The 20154-nt window shown below is 43.8% G+C and overlaps 1 protein-coding gene across 5 annotated transcripts in view; it reads right to left on the bottom strand.

Moving 5' to 3' along the window:
- Window positions 1-19628, bottom strand: part of Alpk1 (alpha kinase 1) — a 98726-nt gene extending 79098 nt beyond the window's left edge. For 2 of the 5 annotated variants that reach the window (XM_087897587.1, XM_087897586.1), the window contains exon 1: window positions 19335-19628. The gene's annotated coding sequence lies outside the window, so the exon portion shown is untranslated. Of the gene's footprint in view, window positions 1-2755; window positions 2806-12614; window positions 12725-19130; window positions 19282-19334 lie in introns of those variants that run through there. The other 3 variants (XM_087897589.1, XM_087897590.1, XM_087897588.1) reach the window with 3 other exon arrangements.
- Between the last annotated feature and the right edge of the window lie 526 nt (window positions 19629-20154).

Below are 20154 nucleotides of genomic sequence, written 5' to 3'. Positions count from 1 at the left end.
TGTGTGTGTGTGTGTGTGTGTGTGTGTGTGTGTGTGTATACACATATACCTGGGTCCTCTGCCCAGGGAATGGTCTTGCCTACAATGAAGTTGGATCTTCCCACATCAATTAGTGTGATCTGGATAGTCCTTGCCAAGTATGTCCAGAAGTCCTTCTGAGTTTGTCAATTTGACAGTGAATGCTAAGCATTGCCAGTGTCAGCAGTGGGTCTTGCTGAACTCAGCAGCGACCCACACTTAATGAAGCCAAGATGCTAGAAATTTAACAGAATGTATATTTAATAGAATTTTACACACATAGGATAGAGGATGCGGGAATGAACGCTTTTCAGAATGGGTTATTTGCTTGACCTGTTACTCATCCACTATAGTATCGTTCCTTATAGTCCCATAAAGCAAGATGGTGGCTGGGCTTTTAAGTCTGAGGATGAAAGTGAACGACGCTGCTATTGTGATGCTCTGCAACAGAGACTCTCTTTGGAATTAAGAGGCTGTCAAAGAGGCAAAGCCAGGAAGCCGGTCAATACTCAGAAAAGTTTGACCTGCAGAGATCTTCAGCTTGAATGTATAGGCAGACACTCAGGACTTACTTGAGCTGGAAATCCCTGGCAGAACTAAAAACCCTAGCAGATGTTAGTGTGACTTGAGTGAGTACGCTGAAGATTCAGAACCTCTTACGGTCTTCCAGAGCTGATGTGGTTGGCAGACCCTGGACAGCCTCGAGGAAGCAGCTTGGAGAGGTGGGCAGGGATTTTCTGGAGTGAAAATCAAGTGGAAAAAAAAACAAAGCACTGAGATCTGTCGACTATTATTGGAATTGTTTCTACCCCATCCAATAACCAAACTCAAGACATAGGGAGGGTGAGGTATAGCTCCGTGACTTACTTACGTGTCATGTACAAGTTCCAGAACCACAAGATAAAAAAAACAGGAAATGCTTGATTTCGAAGGGGTAGGTCAGTAAATAGAAATGGGGGCCAAATCTACTTCAAAATGGCCACTTGGCTCCAAACTGTTTATTTTTCAAATCCTCAGTTGTGAAGCTCTAGGTGACCTATCAAGCGGCTGACAGAATTCCTGCCTTGGTTCCCTACAGTTCTCTCCATCATGGAGCACAGGAAGGAAAGGTGGGAGGTTGCTTTCCCAGTGACAGCAATTTTGATCCATTAACCTAATTGTATATTTTTGCCCCAGAGGAAAAATACCCACAGTGATGATTCATACAAACAAATCCCCGTGTTTTGATGTTGATGACAGGATAAAGAAGCTGGGAAAAACGAGACAGAAAGACTGAAGACGAGATGGCTCAGGCACGCATGCACGGACCCCTCTACTCCTTGGTTACTACTAACTACTAGTAGTTACTACTAGTAGTTAGTAGTAACTACTAACGTTAGTAGAGTTTTCATTGGAGCTATGGTAGTGGTAATGGGGTTTCAACTGAGGACCTCATGTTGGTTAGACAGACATTTTACCACTGAGTGAAACTCCCACTTTATAATTTAGTAGATTACAAATCCAGCCTCATGATCAGCTGCAAAACCGTGGACTATTGCCAGAGCGCACACTTTCTTGCTGGTGCAGTGTGGTGTAGTTTCACACCCGAGTTCCATTTTTCTCCCTCTCTGATGTCTGTTGCTTTATATGGGTCATGCTGGTGCTCAGTTCTATAGATTAGTCCATGACGAAACATAAGTAGTATTCAAAGAACTGCTATCAAACACCCCACTCCTCTCCTTTAAGTATTCTATAGTAAATTCTTGCTAGAGATGCCTTTTAAGAGTGTGTGTGCATCTCAGACAAATTGACACACTTCCTTGGCAGGCTGATGAGAACTGCGGACTTCCGCACGCTTCCCTTTTGACTTGGTTATCAGGGAGCTCAGCATGTCTAGGCATTCCTGTTGGATCGGTCCGCCTCACCTCCCAGGGTATTGGTTTTTCCTAAATACCTTACTGTACAAGTTTCTTTTCCTCTCTGGTGTATGCGTGTGTGGTGCTCGTGCCTGTGTGTGGGCATACAGATGTGTGGCAGCTGGTTGTCCTTCATCTTACTCATCAAGACAGCGTCTCCCAGTTGAAGCTAGTCCGCTTGCTCTGGAGCTGCCTTGTCTCTGTCTTCTGAGAGCTGGATTTATGGGTGGGCAACTGTGCCCATGTGCTAGTTACATGGGGTCTGGGGATCTGAACTCAGGTCCTCACACTTGTACAACAAACACTTTAAACACCAAGCCGTGTTCCCCAGTCCCTTCCCTCCAGGTTTTCTGATTAATCTCTCCTCCAGTCATTTAATAATGCATTTTAATAATGCCTACCATCCCAATTCCAGTGCCTAACTAACTATATAAGAAGTAAATAAGCTGTGCCCTTGGTGAGAGTCCATTGCTCCCCTTAGCAGCTTTGCTACACAATAGCTTGTCTATTTAACTAGCTTTCATTGAGTGTTTGCCATGGACAGACACAGCACTCCCATACTCCATCAGTGTGTATGTCCTTGTGTCCTCAAACGCTGCTGTTGTTTCATGCCAGATGCTCCACTGTCTACTCGGGGCACTTTGTGGGAGAAACATGGATACTGCTTCTATTTGGATTGTCAGTCAATGTCTGCATCTTATCACTCTTCTTGACCACCCCCTCTCTGGTCTGTCTTTCACTGGTGGTATTTTCAAATCCAAACCCAATCTTTTAAAAATAACTTTTAAAATACCTATTTTATTTTAATTGGTGTATCTCTGCATGCGTCGGGGTGTACTTACAGGGTGAAGGTGCCTGTGGAAGCCACAGACATCAGATCTCCTGGAGCTGCCTAAAGTGCGGGCAGAGAATGGAAGCTGGGTCATCTATATGGTCAGTCTGCACATGTCTCACCTACTGAGCCATCTCTCCTGTCCCCCAAATCCATCCTGATGTAACATCATTTAGAAGTTTTCTGGAAGGTTCTAATTTACCATATCATAGGTGAGCTGCATCTTCACGATTTAAAAGCAATCTGCAACCCCAAACTGCCTCATCCTGAGAGCTAAGGATTCTGCTTTGAAGACATGACACTGGGGCATTCAGGAAAGGGCAGAAGCAAGCAACCCCGAGGTCTCTGGGACACAAGTTTTTCCCGGGAAACAGTCACCAAAATTCAGTTCTACCTTAGCTTCTTGAGAGTATAAAAATGAACGGAATGGATTAAAACATGCCCTATTTATTGTTGTTGGTGGTTATTTACTTATTTAGAGACAAGGTTTCTCTGTGTAGCTCTGAATGCCCTGGAACTCGCTCTACTAGGCTAGGCTGGCCTTGAACTCAGAGATTCCGCTTCTGCCACCCAAGTGCTGGGATTAAAGACGTGGGCCGCCACAGACGGCTCTTTTCTTTTTCTATTTCTTAGGAAAAAATACTGTCTCATACGGGGTACATTGCTCCATAAGCAGTTGGCTTGTATTTCCTCTTCTAATCTGGTCTTCACCTCACTCACTGTCTAAGCATCATCTCCAAGCACAAGGATTTCGTCGTCCACAGAGGGTACACACCAGACACAGGCAGAGAGTGAATGGATGATTAAGACACTGATATGTGGACTCCAAACTTCGCATTCATGGGGAGCCCAGGGTGTGGAGGTGACCATTACAGCCCTGTGATAAATGGCAGGGCAGAGAACCATGGAAGCCTAGAGATGTCCCTCCACCTGACCCACAAGCCAAGAGGCTCTTTGGAAACGGTGACCCTGATTCGTAATGCAGTAAAAGGTCACTCATCTATCATGTTGGGGGAGTTGCTGGCCTTTCACAGCTAAAAAGACCAACAAAACCTCTCGGGCCACTCCATGAACAGGCAAAGTTTGGGAAGCCACACCGATCCCCCCCTCCCCGCCACCGCAAAACCCACAAATAATGGCTTTGTGGTGTGGGTGGTGTGCGATGGTAAAAATTCCATCTTACTCCGTGGTAGAATTTTTAAGAGAGAAAAACGTTTCTCAAGTAGAACAAATAGATTATGTGAGAGTGTTAAAGAGGTCTCTCAGGAGTCCTGAATGCCCGATGTGCCACTCGGGAAATCTCTGTCAGCCAGCAAAACGATGTCAATAAAGGATGGTAATTGGTCTCTAAAGGGTTACCGTGGGGAGGAGGAAGAACAAACACTCAACTGTAGCCACAAGCAAGCACCGGAGTGCATAATTATTTATCTAGATAGAAAGGTATAGGCACTGTGGACACAGCCTGGATTTGGGTTATGGAGTACTGGTGTGTCCACTTATTGGAGAGGCAGCGCTTCTACACCATGCAGGGGCTGCTGGGAAAGCAGCCTAAGGTCTCTGCACCGAGCACCTTTCTGTAGCCTCAGACACTAAAGCCAGTGTGGACTCTCAGCCAGAGTCAAACCTTCTAGCAGTCCCTCAACCGTGTGGCACAGAGTAAAACCACTTCCCCAGACTGATAAACAGTCTCTTCAGAGGTTTTTCTCTCATCCTTAGGAATCCTTTTGTCGTAAAACCACAATCAACCTTTATGAGAGTACCAGGGTTTTTGTTGGCTTGCTTGCTTGCTTGATTGTTTGATTTTAAACACAAACCCCAGCTTTCTTTGGCCAGGCAGTCGCTGCTTAGGGTTTCTATTGTCCAAGTTCGCCATCTGCAGGTCACACAGTTAACAAATCACTCTTAAAGTCTCCAGAAGATGGAACCTCATAGTTTACACAGGGTTTCTTTAGATGGAAAGTTTTTATTGGTTGGTTGGTTGATTGATTTGTTGACAGCCATGACTGATGTGTTTGTCCTGTAGTTGCTGTCTTGTCAGACATTTATTGTGCCCCCTTTCATTCCCGACTGTTTAGGGAGCCGTGTTAGGACGGCAATAGCGAGGTCAACGCTGTATTTCTACACTGAAAGCAATTAATTTACCTTTTCTTCTGAAAAACAAATCTTTGCATTAATGTCTGCATTACCAAAGCACTGACAACTTACATAACACTCCCTCACCTCCAGGCCTGACCTTTCAGTTTTTAGCACTGGACTAAGAAATTACAGGCACTTAAGGTAAATGCATAAAGTATTGTAACTCTCAATTACTAGAGGTTTGGTGGCTTGACCAAGGCCACAGAGCTAGTTCAAGGGTGTGCAACCTCCTAGTTGCCTTCAAGCATTTATCTATTTTTCAGACCTATGATGATTGTTACTTTTATAAGTTTACCTATGTCCTCCAGGGCAGGGGTGCTGGCTTATTGCTTGGTGGGCAGGGGGAAAAATGACTCTTCTCTTCCGTCTCCTGCACAAGAACGGAGTCTAGAGGCAGAACCTGCGAAGGAGCCCCCTGCACTACCACAAACACAGCCCGTTCGTTGATATTCCAGAAGTCTAATGTAAGCCTGCCCTGCTCTCCTCTCCAGAGCTCAGATTGGCAAATCCCTCTCGACCGGGCCTGACCCCTCCTGTAGGCACTAACTGATGCCGTGTGCCACCAACAGTGCCTGGATCCTTGTGGACAGAGGCTCTTTCTACAAAAGAACCCTCACGTTAGGATCGGGTTACATTTTCTTCAGGGGTTGCCTTTAAAGGCGGCCGCTGGGTTTTTCTTTTGAACATAATAATCCCTTTATTTCAGTTGTATTTTAATTTATGCATTTTTCTCTATCTCAAATATCGAAGATTCCCAATGGCAAAAGAGAGGCGTGCCCACTTCTGTGACTCAGTGAGTTCTGGACAGCTCACTAAGATTTCCGGTTTCCGAGAAAACCGGTACCAGGTCCCTGGAAACCAGGAGATTTGTGGGACTACGTCTCACGGGGCTCCCAAGTTAGGACATTCTTAGGTTTTATTTGATTGTGGAAACTAGATGCTCCAGCCTAGCTTTGGTCTAGGCAGGGTTTGCTGGACAGACACAAGCACATCTCTTAGAAAGGAGGCCAGAAAATCATCTTGTCGGGGGGAGGGGAGAGCAAAACCAGAAGGAAGCTCTTAGAGCAGCTGTCTCTGTCAGCCTTTCCCGGTGCCTCACAGGGCCTACCAAGTGCCAGGCACCATGTTAGTTGGTAAGGGAACAGAGGTGAAGCCAGCAGGCATTTCTGGGTATCCCTTTCCAACCACGCTTCCGATCAGGTCTGTTGACATGACCCCTCCCTGACTCATGCCCTCAACAGTGACTCAACCACGGCATCCTTAACTCAGACATAAAATCTTAAAAGGGCATGGATTCAACAACTCCTAGAGTTAGCTGTCCATTTCTGTTCAATCAGAAATCGTAACCAAAGGGTTGCCACTGCAGGTGGGCAGCATGGAGCAATCCCAGGAGCTGGAAAGAACACAAGGAACGCTTAAAAGTGGGATGTGAGGAGGAATGGCAGGAATGGCTTGATTATTGACTGGTGTGGGAGGGTCCAGCTCGCGGGGAGGAGAGTCACCTCTGGGCAGGTGGTCCTCGGTACTGTAAGAAGACAGACTGAGCCAGCTACAGGGAGCAAGCCAGGAGTCAGTGTTCCTCCATGGTCTCTACCTCTTCAGTTCCTGCCTCCAGGTTCTACCTTGAGGCCCTGCCCTGACGTCCCTTTATGATGGACTGATGTGCAAGCTAAATAAACCCTTTCCTCCCCAAGTTGCTTTGGATCCTTGTGTTTGTCACAACAGAAACCAAACTAGAACAGAAATAAAAGACAAGTGTCAACTTTATTGGCATTAGGTACTTTTAAAAACGTTTCTCTATCTTCCACTTTGTAGTCTGTCTACTACAAATTCTGTGCTCTTCAAGAACACCGATTCTTTTCTTTTCTATTTTGTTTTTTCCAGACAGAGTTTCTCTGTGTAACCTTAGCTGTTCCAGAACTCGATCCATAGACTAGATTGACCTCAAACTCACAGAGATCTGTCTGTCTCTGCCTCCTGAGTGCTGGTATTAAAGGTGTGTACCTGGTCAAGATAAAACGACAGCCTACAGAATGGGAAAAGATCTTCACCAGCCCCACATCAGACAGAGGTCTGATCCCCAAAATATACAAAGAACTCAAGAAATTGGTCATCAAAGGAAAATATAATCCAATAAAAAAAATGGAGTACAGACCTAAACAGAGAACTCTCAATAGAGGAATCTAAAATGGCTGAAAGACACTTAAGGAAATGCTCAATATCCTTAGTCACCAGAGAACTGCAAATCAAAACAACTCTGAGAGTCCATACTACAACTGCAAGAATGGCCAAGATCAAAAACACTGATGAAAACTTATGCTGGAGAGGTTGTGAGGTTAAGGGAACACTCCTTCATTGCTGGTGGGAATGTTAGCTGGTACAGCCCCTTTGGATGTCAGTGTGGCAATTTCTCAGAAAATTAGGAAACAACCTTCCTCGAGGCCCAGCAAAGGATCCTCAACCATGCTATAAGGACATGTGCTCAACTATGCTCATAGCAGCATTGCTTGTCATAACCAGAACCTGGAAACAACCTAAATGCCCCTTGACCGAAAAATGGATAATTAAAATGTGATACATTTACACAATGGAGTACTACATAGCAGAAAAAAATAATGACATCTTGAAATTTGCAGGCAAATGGATAGAGCTAGAAAACATCATTTGAAGTGAGGTAACCCAGACCCAGAAATACTATTATCATATGTACTCACTCATAAGTGGTTTCTAAACACAAAGCAAAGAAAACCAGCCTACAAATCACAATCCCAGAGAACCTAGACAACAGTGAGGACTCTAAGAGAGACAGACATACATGGATCTAATCTACATGTGATGAAGAAAAAAACATCTCCTGAGTAAATTGTGAGCATGGGGACCATGGGAGAGGGTAGAAGGGGAGGGGAGATGCAGGAAAGGGAGCAGAGAAAAATGTAGAGCTCAATAAAAATCAATTAAAAAAATATATAAAGGCGTGCGCCACCACCGCCCAGCAAGAACACCAATTCTTATAAATAAAAGTCTATGACAACTTTCTTCCACCAATGTAAGTTAATGAAAATTTTCTGAGCACCTGCTGTGTGCCCGGGTCTGGAGTGGTTCCAAGGATGAAAAAGACTTGAGAATTTTCAGGGTTCAACATTCAAAACATATATCAAGACTTCTGTGGTCGCAAATGGTTGAACGTCTCTTTGAGGAAGGAGGGATTGAATGTCTCTTTGAGGAAGGAGGCTTTGTTCAGAAGACCAGTGGAGGCTATACGTAGAAGGGCAGGAAGATGCCAGTGAGTGACGGGTGGCAGGCTGGATCTGAGGGGCAGAGAGTTGGTGTTGGTGTGGAGAGGTGCGTACCTGACTGAGGGAGTGGGGGCGGGGTTGCAGCAAGGCAGAGGTGTGAGTTCTGCAGACCATGTCAGGTATCCTGAGTTCAGGCGTCGTCTGTGCAGGATGCTGCAGACCGTGTCAGCTGTCTTGAGTTTAGGCTTGGTCCGTTGGAAGTTCCCACAGCACCCTGAAGACTGATGGAGTGTTTCACAGAAGGCAGGCAATGTGAAGGAAACTCACAAGAGATGCGAACTAGAGATATTTGGGGACCATCCACATGGGGAAGACACCGGTGTCTTCAGTGCAGATAACTGTGAACTGCTGGGGGTGCAGCGCAGATGTTGCACACTTGAATAGCAAGCACACAGTCCTAAAGTCAACTGGTGCGGGGGCAGGAAGAATATAAACTATGAAAGGGAGCCAGATTTTGAGAGGATGACGTTACTCAGAGCCCTGATAACAGGAAAGCAGACTGAAAAACAAGATCTAGAAACTAGAAATACTAAGCTGGACGGTGGTGGCGCACGCCTTTAATCTCAGCAATTGGGAGGCAGAGGCAGGCAGATCTTTGTGAATTTGAGGCCAGCCTGGTCTACAAGAGCTAGTTCCAGGACAGGCTCAAAAAAAAAAAAAAAAAAGAAAAGAAAAGAAAAAAGAAACTAAAATACTAGAACCCTCAAAGGGCAGGAGACAGGACGCTGTGCATAGCACAAGCACTGTAGAAGTCCAGGGAGAGGTAAGAAGCTTTTGTTGATCTAATGAGTAGCTATTTCCCTGAAAGGCAGACTGGAAGAGGCTGACGGGTGAATGTCAGAGAGGTAGAAGGGGGAAGTATATGCACATGCACTATTTGTAGAAGCACTCCTGTTAAGAGGAGGGGGGGCATTTAACAGTCTCAAGAGAAATGAATTTTTCATGAGAATTATCCTGTGGGCCAATATCTGGCCAACAGCTAAAGAAAAAATATCAGAAGCAAAAATAAAGTCAAAACAGAAGAGAGAATTTGAACAATGAGAAGATTCATAAAAGGGGTAGAAGAGGCCTGTTTGAGAAAAATAGAGTAGGCTTGGATACAAAGTAGACCGTGTTTCCCCAAGGCACAGTGTTGGATACATAATGACTGATGATTTCCAGGCAAGCCAAGATTCTTCCTGGAGAACCAGGTCCCCTAAATCGTGGAGAGGGAAATCTGGGTTTTAGGAAGCAGGGTTGAGGAAAACTAGATTTGGAGTTGGCATGGGTTCTTGGAGACAGAGTAGGGGGCAATGAAAGAACCAAGGTGTGTGATGGAGATGCCAACTGAAGCTCATCCAGAACCAGTCAGAGCCAGCTGGGGGCTGTCGCAGATTTAACTCCAATTGCTCTGTCAATCCCTGCCCAGGAAGCGATGCAATAGAAAACAAGGGAACAGAAAGACATCGAAGAAGCGTGTAAAAACACAAGCAGCCTGGGTGACTAACAAACGTAGCCAGACCAGCAGACTGGGAACTGGGGAGGGTGGAGATGCCCGTAAAGACGAGGGACGGGAGACCTTAGGGGGGCTTGGGATGAGTGACCCAAGGAAAGGTTTTCCAGCTTCCGTGATGTTAGCTGATGGCAGACTCACAGTTGAACCATATAGACCTTTAGGGAGGCTTGGGGTATCCTATGGCTCTGTAAATTGACAAAGTTGCTGCAAAAATTACTCAATACCTCCTGATTTTCAGGTAGTTGTAAATTTTGCCTTCTCCATTTTCTTTATAGTTAAAAGAAGAAAAAAAACCACGACAGTATTAATGGGTCTTAAAATCAGCAGCTGGGAATTGTGCTACCCTGACTGTAATCTTAGCAGTCAGGAGTTGGAAGCAGGGGTCAGGAGTCCAGCCCTTCTACCAGCCCTTCCCTCCAAAATTAATTTAAAACAAGGTCTCCTTGTCCCTATTTTCCATTTTAGTTCCCTTTCCATGTCAACTCTGGTTCGGAGGCCTTATGTAGACCGATTTCCTTTTTCTTTTTCTTTAAAAAAATTTTCTCTCAATCGTAACAAACAAATTATTCAGTTTTATGAAGTATCTTTCTTCCCCACAATAACATAATACTCGAAGACAGCTAAGAATAATCTGTCTTGTTTCCTTCTGTGGACCTAATGCTAGTTTTGTCTATAGGATCGACCTCCAGATCTTCTGAGGAAAGCCCTCCATTGCTCTTTATGTTTACAGAAGTTGTGTGGGCTCCATCTGGGAAGCCACTGCTGGCTGCCTACTCTGCATTTCTTCCTGTTGATACGATGGGAAAATTCCCTTTTCTTTCAAGGACACTGGCAATGTTCCAAGAAAATAAGACGCTTTTTGTTCATTTTCAACGAATACAGTTTTTCTCTATAGGCCCAGCACAAAACAAAAGACTTAGTTTTAAGTCATTCTCTAACATTTCTCTACAAAGAAGAGCAAGTTTTTCAGAACACCTCTTAGTATCAACCCTCATCAAATCTCCCCACATGTCACCTCGTCACACTATGGTATTTCATAAGATTTTCTGAAATTTTAGCGAACGTGTTTCTGGAACTGGAGATGAGCTAGTTTGGAATGCTAACCAGGATGTTGGCACCAGTTCTTTATGCCTCCCCATTACCCCTGGTCCACCTGTTTTAAAGTCATCTTCAGAGCTGCCTAAATCCGTTCTTCTTGGAGTATCACTGCTGCCCTCTTCTGGTGGACTAGACCAGCATTGATACACTTGAACTTCCTGTTCATTTTACTTATTAATGAAGGCAAATGGAGCCCTCTAAAGAGCAAAAATGGGTCATGTGTTACAAGGCAGGTGATGACCCAGAAGAAAACTTCTAGGGCATTAAAATAGCCACGTATATTGCTAACCCGATCGATAATCTTTTTGAGCTTCATTTTAGTAACAATGCATTCATCTGTCCAAATTTCATCTCGGAAAACAGCTTACTGATCAGTTGTCTCACAAATCCATAGAACTTCAGTGTGGGGGTGACAGAGGCTACATCTATGCTATCTATGGAGAGAGAATTTGCTACCAAATCTGTGGATAGAATTGCAAGGGATGCTTAAAGGTCTTGGGTGTGTGTGAGAGGGGGTATAAGTGAGGGGGTCTATTACATGGATATTTCAGAACAACTGAATATGTAAAATGAACACCAACAACACAAAGAGCCTTCCAGGGATCTTCCACGTGATGAAACTCAAGGATGCCTCTGACTGTGCACCTGCTCCAAGGCCCTTGTTTCTGTTCTTTCCCTCTCCTTGGCCTTAGCACATCTGGAAGCTGATGAAGGGTGGCCAACTGTGCCTTAAAAACGTGGTTTTGCTTTCATGCTCTCTCCATGTCTCCCGTGCTGGGCTCGCTCTATCTCCAGTTTGAATTTGCCTTTGAGCCTTGCTACTAATCATTGAGTCACCTTCAGTGAGATATTCAGGCTTTCGGAAATGACCTTTAGTTTCATCAATCTCTGCAATTTTTAAAAATTTAGCCATTTATTTGGTGGCACTGAGGACTGAATCTTAGCAGCATGCTTGCTAGGCAAGCCCTCTGGTCCTGAAGCTACACTCCCAAACCTAATTTCATCAGTGTCTAAATGAGGCTCACATCACTGCTATAAGTAAATAAATCCCGGAATTGTAGTTACGGAAACTTAACATAGGTCTATACTTCAATCTTTCATTTTCCCTGCTTACTAGAAATGTTGTATTCTAAAACCGACATTATCAGTCAGGTTTTCTTCATAAAGTATCTAAAGTATACAAAACGTGATTTGAGAAAAAATATTTACAAGTTTTTGTTGTACTTCTATTTGTACACTGACCTGTATTTAACTGTTGAAATAACGCTTCTGCATTTTTAATGATATAACCATGTTGTAAGTAACAAAATTGAATACAAATTTATTCATAAAGGGTGGCAGCAACTATTTCTGTCTAAATAGAATGGAAGGGCAGAAGGGACAAACTAGAACAAAATATAATGGTGCACATGTGTAAAAATTACATAGCCAAACCCATTACTTTGCATGTTAACTTAAATTAAAAACATTACAAAAGTATTGAAGACTAACAACAATTTTTTGAAATTTAAAAATCCAACAAAACACTCAGACAGAAAGTGAAATATCCTTGACTGAACAGCCTAAACAATATTTTGAAAGAAGAATAAACTTAGAAGACTCAAACCTCTTCATTTAAAACTCGCTATAGAGGCTGGGAAGATTGCTGAGGGGGTCTGTTCTTCCAGATATCCTGGTTCAGTCCCTACCACCAACATGGCTGCTCACAACAGTCTGGAACTCTAGTTCCAGAGGGTATTTTTTTCCTAGCTTCCTTGGGTACCTGCATGCAGTTGGTACACAGTCATACATGTGAGCAAGACATCTGTATACATTAAATAAGAAAATAAATAAGCAAAACTTACCACAAAGCTATAGCAATCAAAAGCCACACCATACATCTATTCAGACCTATGAGAGACTGCGGCACGCACCACCTTATTTGTGGTCAAATGATTTCAGCAAGAGTGACGCAAGCATCCCATGAGGAAAAGTCCAATTCTTTTTCTGTAAATGATACTGGGGAAACTGGATGTTCACAGAGCAAAAGAATGAAGTTTGAACTTTATCTGATGCAAAGATGAACACAAAATGACTCAGGGGTTCAAATGTAAGAGCAAAAATTGTAAAACTCTTAGAAGAAAGCAGAGACGTCAAGCTTCATGACCTTGGACTTGGAAATAATTGCATGGATATGACGTCAAAAGCACAAGCAATAGACTAAGAAGGTAAATGCAAGATTAGAATCATCTGTGTACCAAAAGATACTATCAACAGAATGCAGAGTTGCACAATGGGAAGGATGTTTATAAATCATATCCATGCCGAGGAGTTAATATCCATAATATATGAAGAACACTTATCATTCAATAACATTTGAGAAACTACCTAATTTTAAAATACGGGGTAAGCCTTTAAATAGACATGGAAGCTACATAAAAGACCAGCAAGAACACAAAAGGTTCCTCATTGCCATTAACTATCACAGGAATCAAACCCAAACAACGAGATCCAAACCCAAACAATGAGATCTCACATCCATTAGAATAGCCAGTATTAGGAGAAAATCCCAAGTGTTGGGGAGGATGCAGAGAAGCTGAAACCCTTATATTCCTTAAGAAAAATAGAATTCCCATCTGTTCCAACCATCCCATTTCTGTACATGCGCCCCAGAGAATTGAAAACATTGTCTCAAAGAGAGAGCCATACAATCATACGCATGATAGTATTTGCAATGACCAAAAGGTGAAAGCAGCTTGTGCATCCGCTGATCAACAGAGAGACAAACTTTGCATATGCATACAGACATGAGTGTGAAAAGGAAGGACACACGCTACAGCATGGATGGGCTTAGATGGCTCATAGGGAGTGAAAGACACAAACCACAAAAGGACCAAAGCTGTTCAAGTCTACTTCTCTGAAGTACTTTGAACTGTCAGAGTCGTTGAGAAGTAGGACGGTGATGGCCAGGGGCTCAGAGGAGGGAAAGAAAAATTAGCAGAAGTGGAAATAGGACTGCAGCTGTAAGGGGTTCTGTGGGATCGTGTATTGTTTAATGACATCAAACTGTGTACTTAAAGTGGTTATGATGGCACATTGTATGCTATGTGGATTTCATCAGAGGTTTCTCTGTCTAGCTCTGGCTATCCTGGAGCTCACTATGTAGATCAGGCTGGCCTCAAACTCACAGAGATCCTCCTGCCCATGCCTCTTGAGTGTTGGAATTAAAGACATACACCACCACACCTACCCTATAACTACACATTTAAGCACTGTGAGTTTGCTGACAACTTCTGATTTCCATCTCCAGTCCAAACCTCTCTCTTGAACTTCAGAGGTATAGTTTCTTTGGTATTTATTTTATTTGCATGTGAGTATTTTGCCTGCATGCCTGTATGTGCATCCGAAGGTTTAAGATCCCCTGGAATGGATGGTTGTGAGCCACCACGAGGATATTGGAAACAAAACTTGGGTCCTCCAGAAGAGCAGTCGGTGCTCTTCACCCCTTAGCCATCTCTCCAGCCCCAAGCATGACATTCTGAACGTGTTCACTCCTGGAGGCATCAGTCAATGACGTGTCATGGGTGCTTCCTGCTTTTGGCAGGGACCGTTCCTTCTCTAAGGCATAAATGCAAGCCCCTGAGGGGGCACGCCCTATGGAGAGAACTCAGAGGGTCCTCCTAGATGCTCTTCTGCTCACTCACGCCACTTCTACTTCATGAATGTGAAGTTCCCATCCAGAAAGGCTATTTCTTATCTACTGCTATTTGGGGGAATAACTGTGTTGAGACACCGTGGAACTTCTGCAGTGTGTTGCATAAGAGTTAACCCTTTTCCCCCTCTCGTCTTTAGCTCTGACTTCTGTTTTCATATACTGTAGCTGCCCGGCAAAGAACACACTGAATGCTCCCAGATTTCTCAGAGGGGTTAAGTCATAACAATCTTGAAGAATTATAATTATCTTTGTTTTTTTTAAGGCTATAGTCTTTCAAAACATTGTGTTCTTGGGCCGGAGAGATGACTCAGTGTGGTTAGGAGCACTTGCTGCTCTTGGTGAGGACTTATGTTCAGTTCCCAACACCCACATGATAGCTTAAAACCGTCCATACCCCCAGCTTCGGGGGATCCAATGTCCTCTTCTGATGTCCTCCAGTACCAGGCACACACGTGGAGCACACCCATATGTGTAGGCAAACATTCGTACACATCACAATAAGATGAATCTAAGAAACTTTAAAAACACTATATTCTTACAAGTGCAAAAAATGTTATCACCGAAAGTTTAGTGTAAAAAATAAAATAACAATTAACTATGCTTCCACCAAGAAATAAAAATCAGAAATATTTTATATCCTCATTTCTCGGTATATCTATAATAATTATAATGCGGTTTTATAAGGTATAAGTCTTTAAAGTTTGATGTGATACTCCCTGATTGAGGGTAACCAGGCAGTCTGACTTTTGTCTCTCAGTTAAAATGCGTAAGTGTTCTTGGAAATGATGCTTGGCGTTTGGCTGTTGCTTCCTCTCATTTGTATTCTAACTAACTCAGGGATGAATCTGGCATGGACCAGCTTCTGTTTTTCTTTAAGATTTTCTTTCAAACTTGTCATCACCCCCCCCCACACACACACACACCCTGCTTGGCCATCATCTCTAAAGACACACAGGAAACTGAACAGCCAACCATGGTTGGTACTAGTCAATCTTTATCAAAACCTTTCCCAGGAACAGATCCTTTGCATCCTAACACAGTCTGACCCATAGGACCCGTGCAACAAGTATTTCTCAATGAATGGTGCCTGCTGCTTGCAATGATCACAACAGCCTTCCCAGCCATAGTTTGAACTAAATGGGTAACAGTGATTCAAAAATATCAAATGGAAACTTCAAGTGGCACATAGTTTTAAGAATGACATGTTGTTATGAGTAATGCAATGGAATTTGTGGTACTTTGTTCTGCTTGGGGACACTGAATGAATCGTTCCATTGGTCAGTAAAGAGAGACAGACTAAGACATACAAATTCTACCTCTGCCCTCCATGGGTACACATATGGGTGTGTCCACATGCATACACCACACACACACACACACACACACACACACACACACGTATGCACAAACACACACAGCATTAGTTGAACAATAGTAGTAGGGTGACAGAATTGGTTGTGATTGTTGCAATGCTAAAATATTTATTTTATTAAGTTGGGCAGTAGTGGCACATGCTTTTAATCCCAGCACTCAGGAGGTAGAGGCAGGAGGATCTCTGTGAGTTCAAGGCCAGCCTAGTCTACAGAGGGAGTTCCAGGAGAGCCAGGGCTGTTACACAAAGAAACCCTGTCTCAATAAATAAATAAATAAACAATTTTATTAAATTAGGTTCTGTCAGTTGGCTAGAACCTGGAGGTCTTATCAGCTACCATAACAATTAACAGACAAAGAAAAAGAGGAATTTTGCATTTAGAGAATGGGCATGAAAGAATGAAATTGAGAGCTGCAGTGTACCTTAGTGATTGCCAATTCCAGAATCTGAATCTGGGAGCAAGTGGAGAAAAGGGTGAAGAAACATAGCAGAGTAGAAAAGCCGAACACATGAGGGAAATATTGCCTACAGAGACGACGAAAAAGAACAGTGGTAGAGCTTGAGGAAGTGATGTTCACAGCACGTCCTTCATAACGTTTCTATTGGGAACATTTGCTTGGGCATAGCACGATGAGAGTTGGTTTTATGGAGTGGAAACATCTTGGGAGAAGTGCTCTCAGTAGGCTAGAAGTATGAGGTACCCAGTCTCATCTGCAGACAGATGCTGTCACCCACATAGCACGGAGCGAGCCAACAGTTTTTCTGGTTGCTGTTGAGAGGCCCTGGCAAGCTGTGCCCCTAGCCCCATAGCCCTACACCCTCAGGCTTGTCTCTCTTGCCCCCCAGGGAGGGAGAAGGGAGAGAAAATCCCCTCTGCACAGAGGAATTTTTAAAGCCACCTGCGACTCGTAGGCATAACCATCAAGACTGGTTCATCGGAATTCACTCCTGGGGTTTCATTTGTTGATAATCATTGGAGGACATGGGTCACGGGAGGAAGCTTCGGGACAGGGACATGGTTGTCTCGGAAAATGACAACCTGCACTGCTGGAACTTTAAATATAGGTCATGTTCACAGAACAAGAGGAAGAAAAGGGAAGTGCGCGAAAGCTCTAAAGTGCGCTGATATCAAAGGAAGACAGTGATGGACTGACAGGATTTTCTTGCAATTTGACAGACGTTGTATGCTTAGGTAGCAGTGGGATGCACCACAGCAAACAGATGAACCGGGACTAGCCAAGATCCTAGGTAGGGCTTCCTGGGGGAGCCAAAGGCACACTCTGGGTGTGAGATTTGGTGGTTAAATGCAGGCGCAATACTATCAATCACAGATGAACGCATCCACGTTATGGCAGCCTAAATGGACAAAGCGTCTAGGATGTTATGGGCACACATAGCAAGTAGGGCCAATATTCCTCCCTTTTCTCCTTGTTTACAAACTAGGGCTAAATAGATCTCAGTGACAGCTAGGAAAGGCAGCTACGGAAACAACCAGCCACAAGAAAGCCAACTGCAAGCCAAAGGTTTCTAGCCTGAGAATCCGAAAACCAAAAGGATCCAGAACTCTAAAATTTTTTGAGCTCTGATGTAATGTCGCAAGTGCACAACTCCGTACCTGACCTCATGTGATAGGTCATAGCCAAAATGCAAGTGCAGTAAATATGTAAATAAAAATATAAAATTACCTTCAAGCTATGAGTTTATATAGAAGAAATATAAGTGGGTTTTGTTAGTTGGCCATTTTTGCCAAAATACATTATCCTGTATATACAATTCTTTTTCAATCCAAACTTCAGCTGGAGGGTGATGATGTACATTTAATCCCAGCACTTGGGAGGCAGAGGCAGAGGGATCTCTGAGTTCAAAGCCAGCCTGGTCTACAGAGTGAGTTCCAGGACAGCCAGAACTACATAGTGAGACCCTGTCACTTTCCATTGAGTGCGGGATTAAAAAGGGCTACAAAGAAAAATCCTATCTTAAAAAACCAAAACCAACCAACCAACAAACAAATCCAAAGTCCAAGTTTTTTGTTTTGTTGTTTTGCTTTGTTTTGTTTTATTTTATTTTGTTTGTTTTTTTCGAGACAAGGTTTCTCTGCAGCTTTTGGAGCCTGTCCGGGAACTCATTTGTTAGACCAGACTGGCCTCGAACTCACAGAGATCCGCCTGCCTCTTCCTCCCTATTGCTGGGATTAAAAGCATGTGTCATCACCGCCAGGCTCAAGTTCAAGTATTTCAAGTCAGGAACACTCACTGTGTGGCGATGTTTCAGCTGCCACTGCCTTCCACAGTCCACATGGATGTCAGAGTACAGCGTGTGAGAATCTTATCTGTCTGTCCACCATGATCTCGGGGACTGAACCCAGGTTGACAACAAGCCCCTTTTCCCCAGAGCCACATCTCTGGAACCGATAGTTACCCTTCCGATGTATGCTAAACTGAGAATGTCATCAAACACTTTAGGTGAGGGGCTCGACAGGTGTCCTCTAAAATCAGTAGGGTGTGTACTACACCTCAGGGAAAGTGTGGCCTGGGCGCGCAGGCTCTATGGTACACTCAGCAATGCTCTCAGTCGTCAGTAGCATCGAGGAGAAAGAAAGACGTGTGAAGACATGTGCAGACTTGGGCAGAAGCAACAATTACACAGAGGGAATCTTAAAATACTTTTAGCAATGAGCTTCAGCCGGACAAAATTCAATATTGTCTTTTTAAGGGGTATTAGAAGCACAACACTTTTACAAATGCCCAGAAGCGAGTGTTAGAAAGGAGATGCCATTACATTGTGACATAAAATTCTTTCCTCTGCTCCTGCCTTGGTGCTAGTACGTGCCATAAATCCTCACAACTTTTAAGGTTTTCATTTGTGACTTTCCAGGTCTTCTTTCCAATGTTAAAAACTCTTAATGAAAGGACTATTTTACCCAGACACACAAAGGAGTTTAATTTTTAAGTCATGCTTTCCTTTTAACAAAAATCTTTCCCATACCCAGAATTTCTGTCACTTCTATCCGAGTGTGCAGAGTGCCTTCCATCTAGCTGTGCCCTGGCAAAATTACTGACTCCATCATACAAGCGGCACCTTCTAGAATGACTTCCTTAGGGTGTCGAACCCCATTTCAAATAAGCAATCTCAACAATCTTCTAATGCCTTCATCAACCACTGGTCTACTGAGAAATAAGGTTAGCTGTTCACTAGCAGGTCTGGCGAGTTTTGTGACAGTCCATTGTTATTAATCCTTTCATTTTAAAAAGGGTTCATTGTTCGTGCCCCCCCCCCCCAACAACTGAAGCTTACCATTGCAGGTAGCCCTCTCTTCCCCCTCCCTCCTTCTAGAAGCGCAAGTGTTTCTTAGAGCTTCAGAGTTACTTAAATGCGGTGGAGACTAGGAGGTGGAGCCGGCTGGGTCTCCCGCAGTTCCCTCTGAGGAAAAACTGCCGCCTCCGATCTGCATCTGCATCCGCATCTCCTGCAGGTTCTCATTAGAAGGCTGGTACTCACTTTTATCCCAGAAGAAGTTAAGAAACACTCAAGACCCGCAGTGTGACTCTGACAATCGTTAATTCCGGCACAGCCTTCCTGGAAACACAGCGATTCTCCTCAACAGCTTTGGTTTCAGGAAGTGGGAATGTGAAAGGAAAAGCCCTTGCCCGCTTTGAACCTGCTTGTGTAACCCCATCACAGGACACGCCCCTTTGGCGGCTGCGGCCGGGAAAGCTATGCCGGGAACTGTGCTACCGAGACTGGCACCTTCTGCCAGAAAAACCCCAGCTTCTTTCTCCAGTGCAAATAAACATGCTAACACTCGTGCCTCTGTGACACCTAGTTCTCTGCGCTCTGAGACCGATCACAGAAATGAGACTATGAGGGCGTGCCTTTTGATGACGTCAACACAGTGGCATCATTCATGATATTTCATTGGCGGTCTCTTCTTTCACTCTGTTCTGCCCTCGTCCAAATAAGGAGTTTTCCTGCAGTTTCACCAGAGAAGGAATTTGTCTGCCGACTGGTTTGTCCTTCAATGAAGCCAATGAGTCATGAATTTGCGACTCAGGTTTTGACAAAAGCATATCAAAAATGCATGAGAAGATGATAAAAAGTTTATCAAAATTATATTTTATTGAAAAAGATTAAGAGGTCAGCAATATTTTAACTTTCCCAAAAAGGTCTGAGCCTGCTTTGGTGAAAAGGTCTAGCGTGAATAAAGAATGGGTTCTATTGATAACAACATGCTGTGTTTGGGTAAAGCGTTTGACACGCAACCCCCAAAATGAGAATGTGAATGGATCCATACCTGGGCAACAAACGCTATGGCCAGTTG

Source organism: Myodes glareolus, chromosome 17 (genome assembly GCF_982192425.1).
Source record: "Myodes glareolus chromosome 17, mMyoGla1.1, whole genome shotgun sequence".
In the NCBI taxonomy this organism is placed as follows: domain Eukaryota; kingdom Metazoa; phylum Chordata; class Mammalia; order Rodentia; family Cricetidae; genus Myodes; species Myodes glareolus.
Note: the sequence above shows the minus strand (reverse complement) of the source record. Positions and strands in the feature narration are given on the sequence as shown.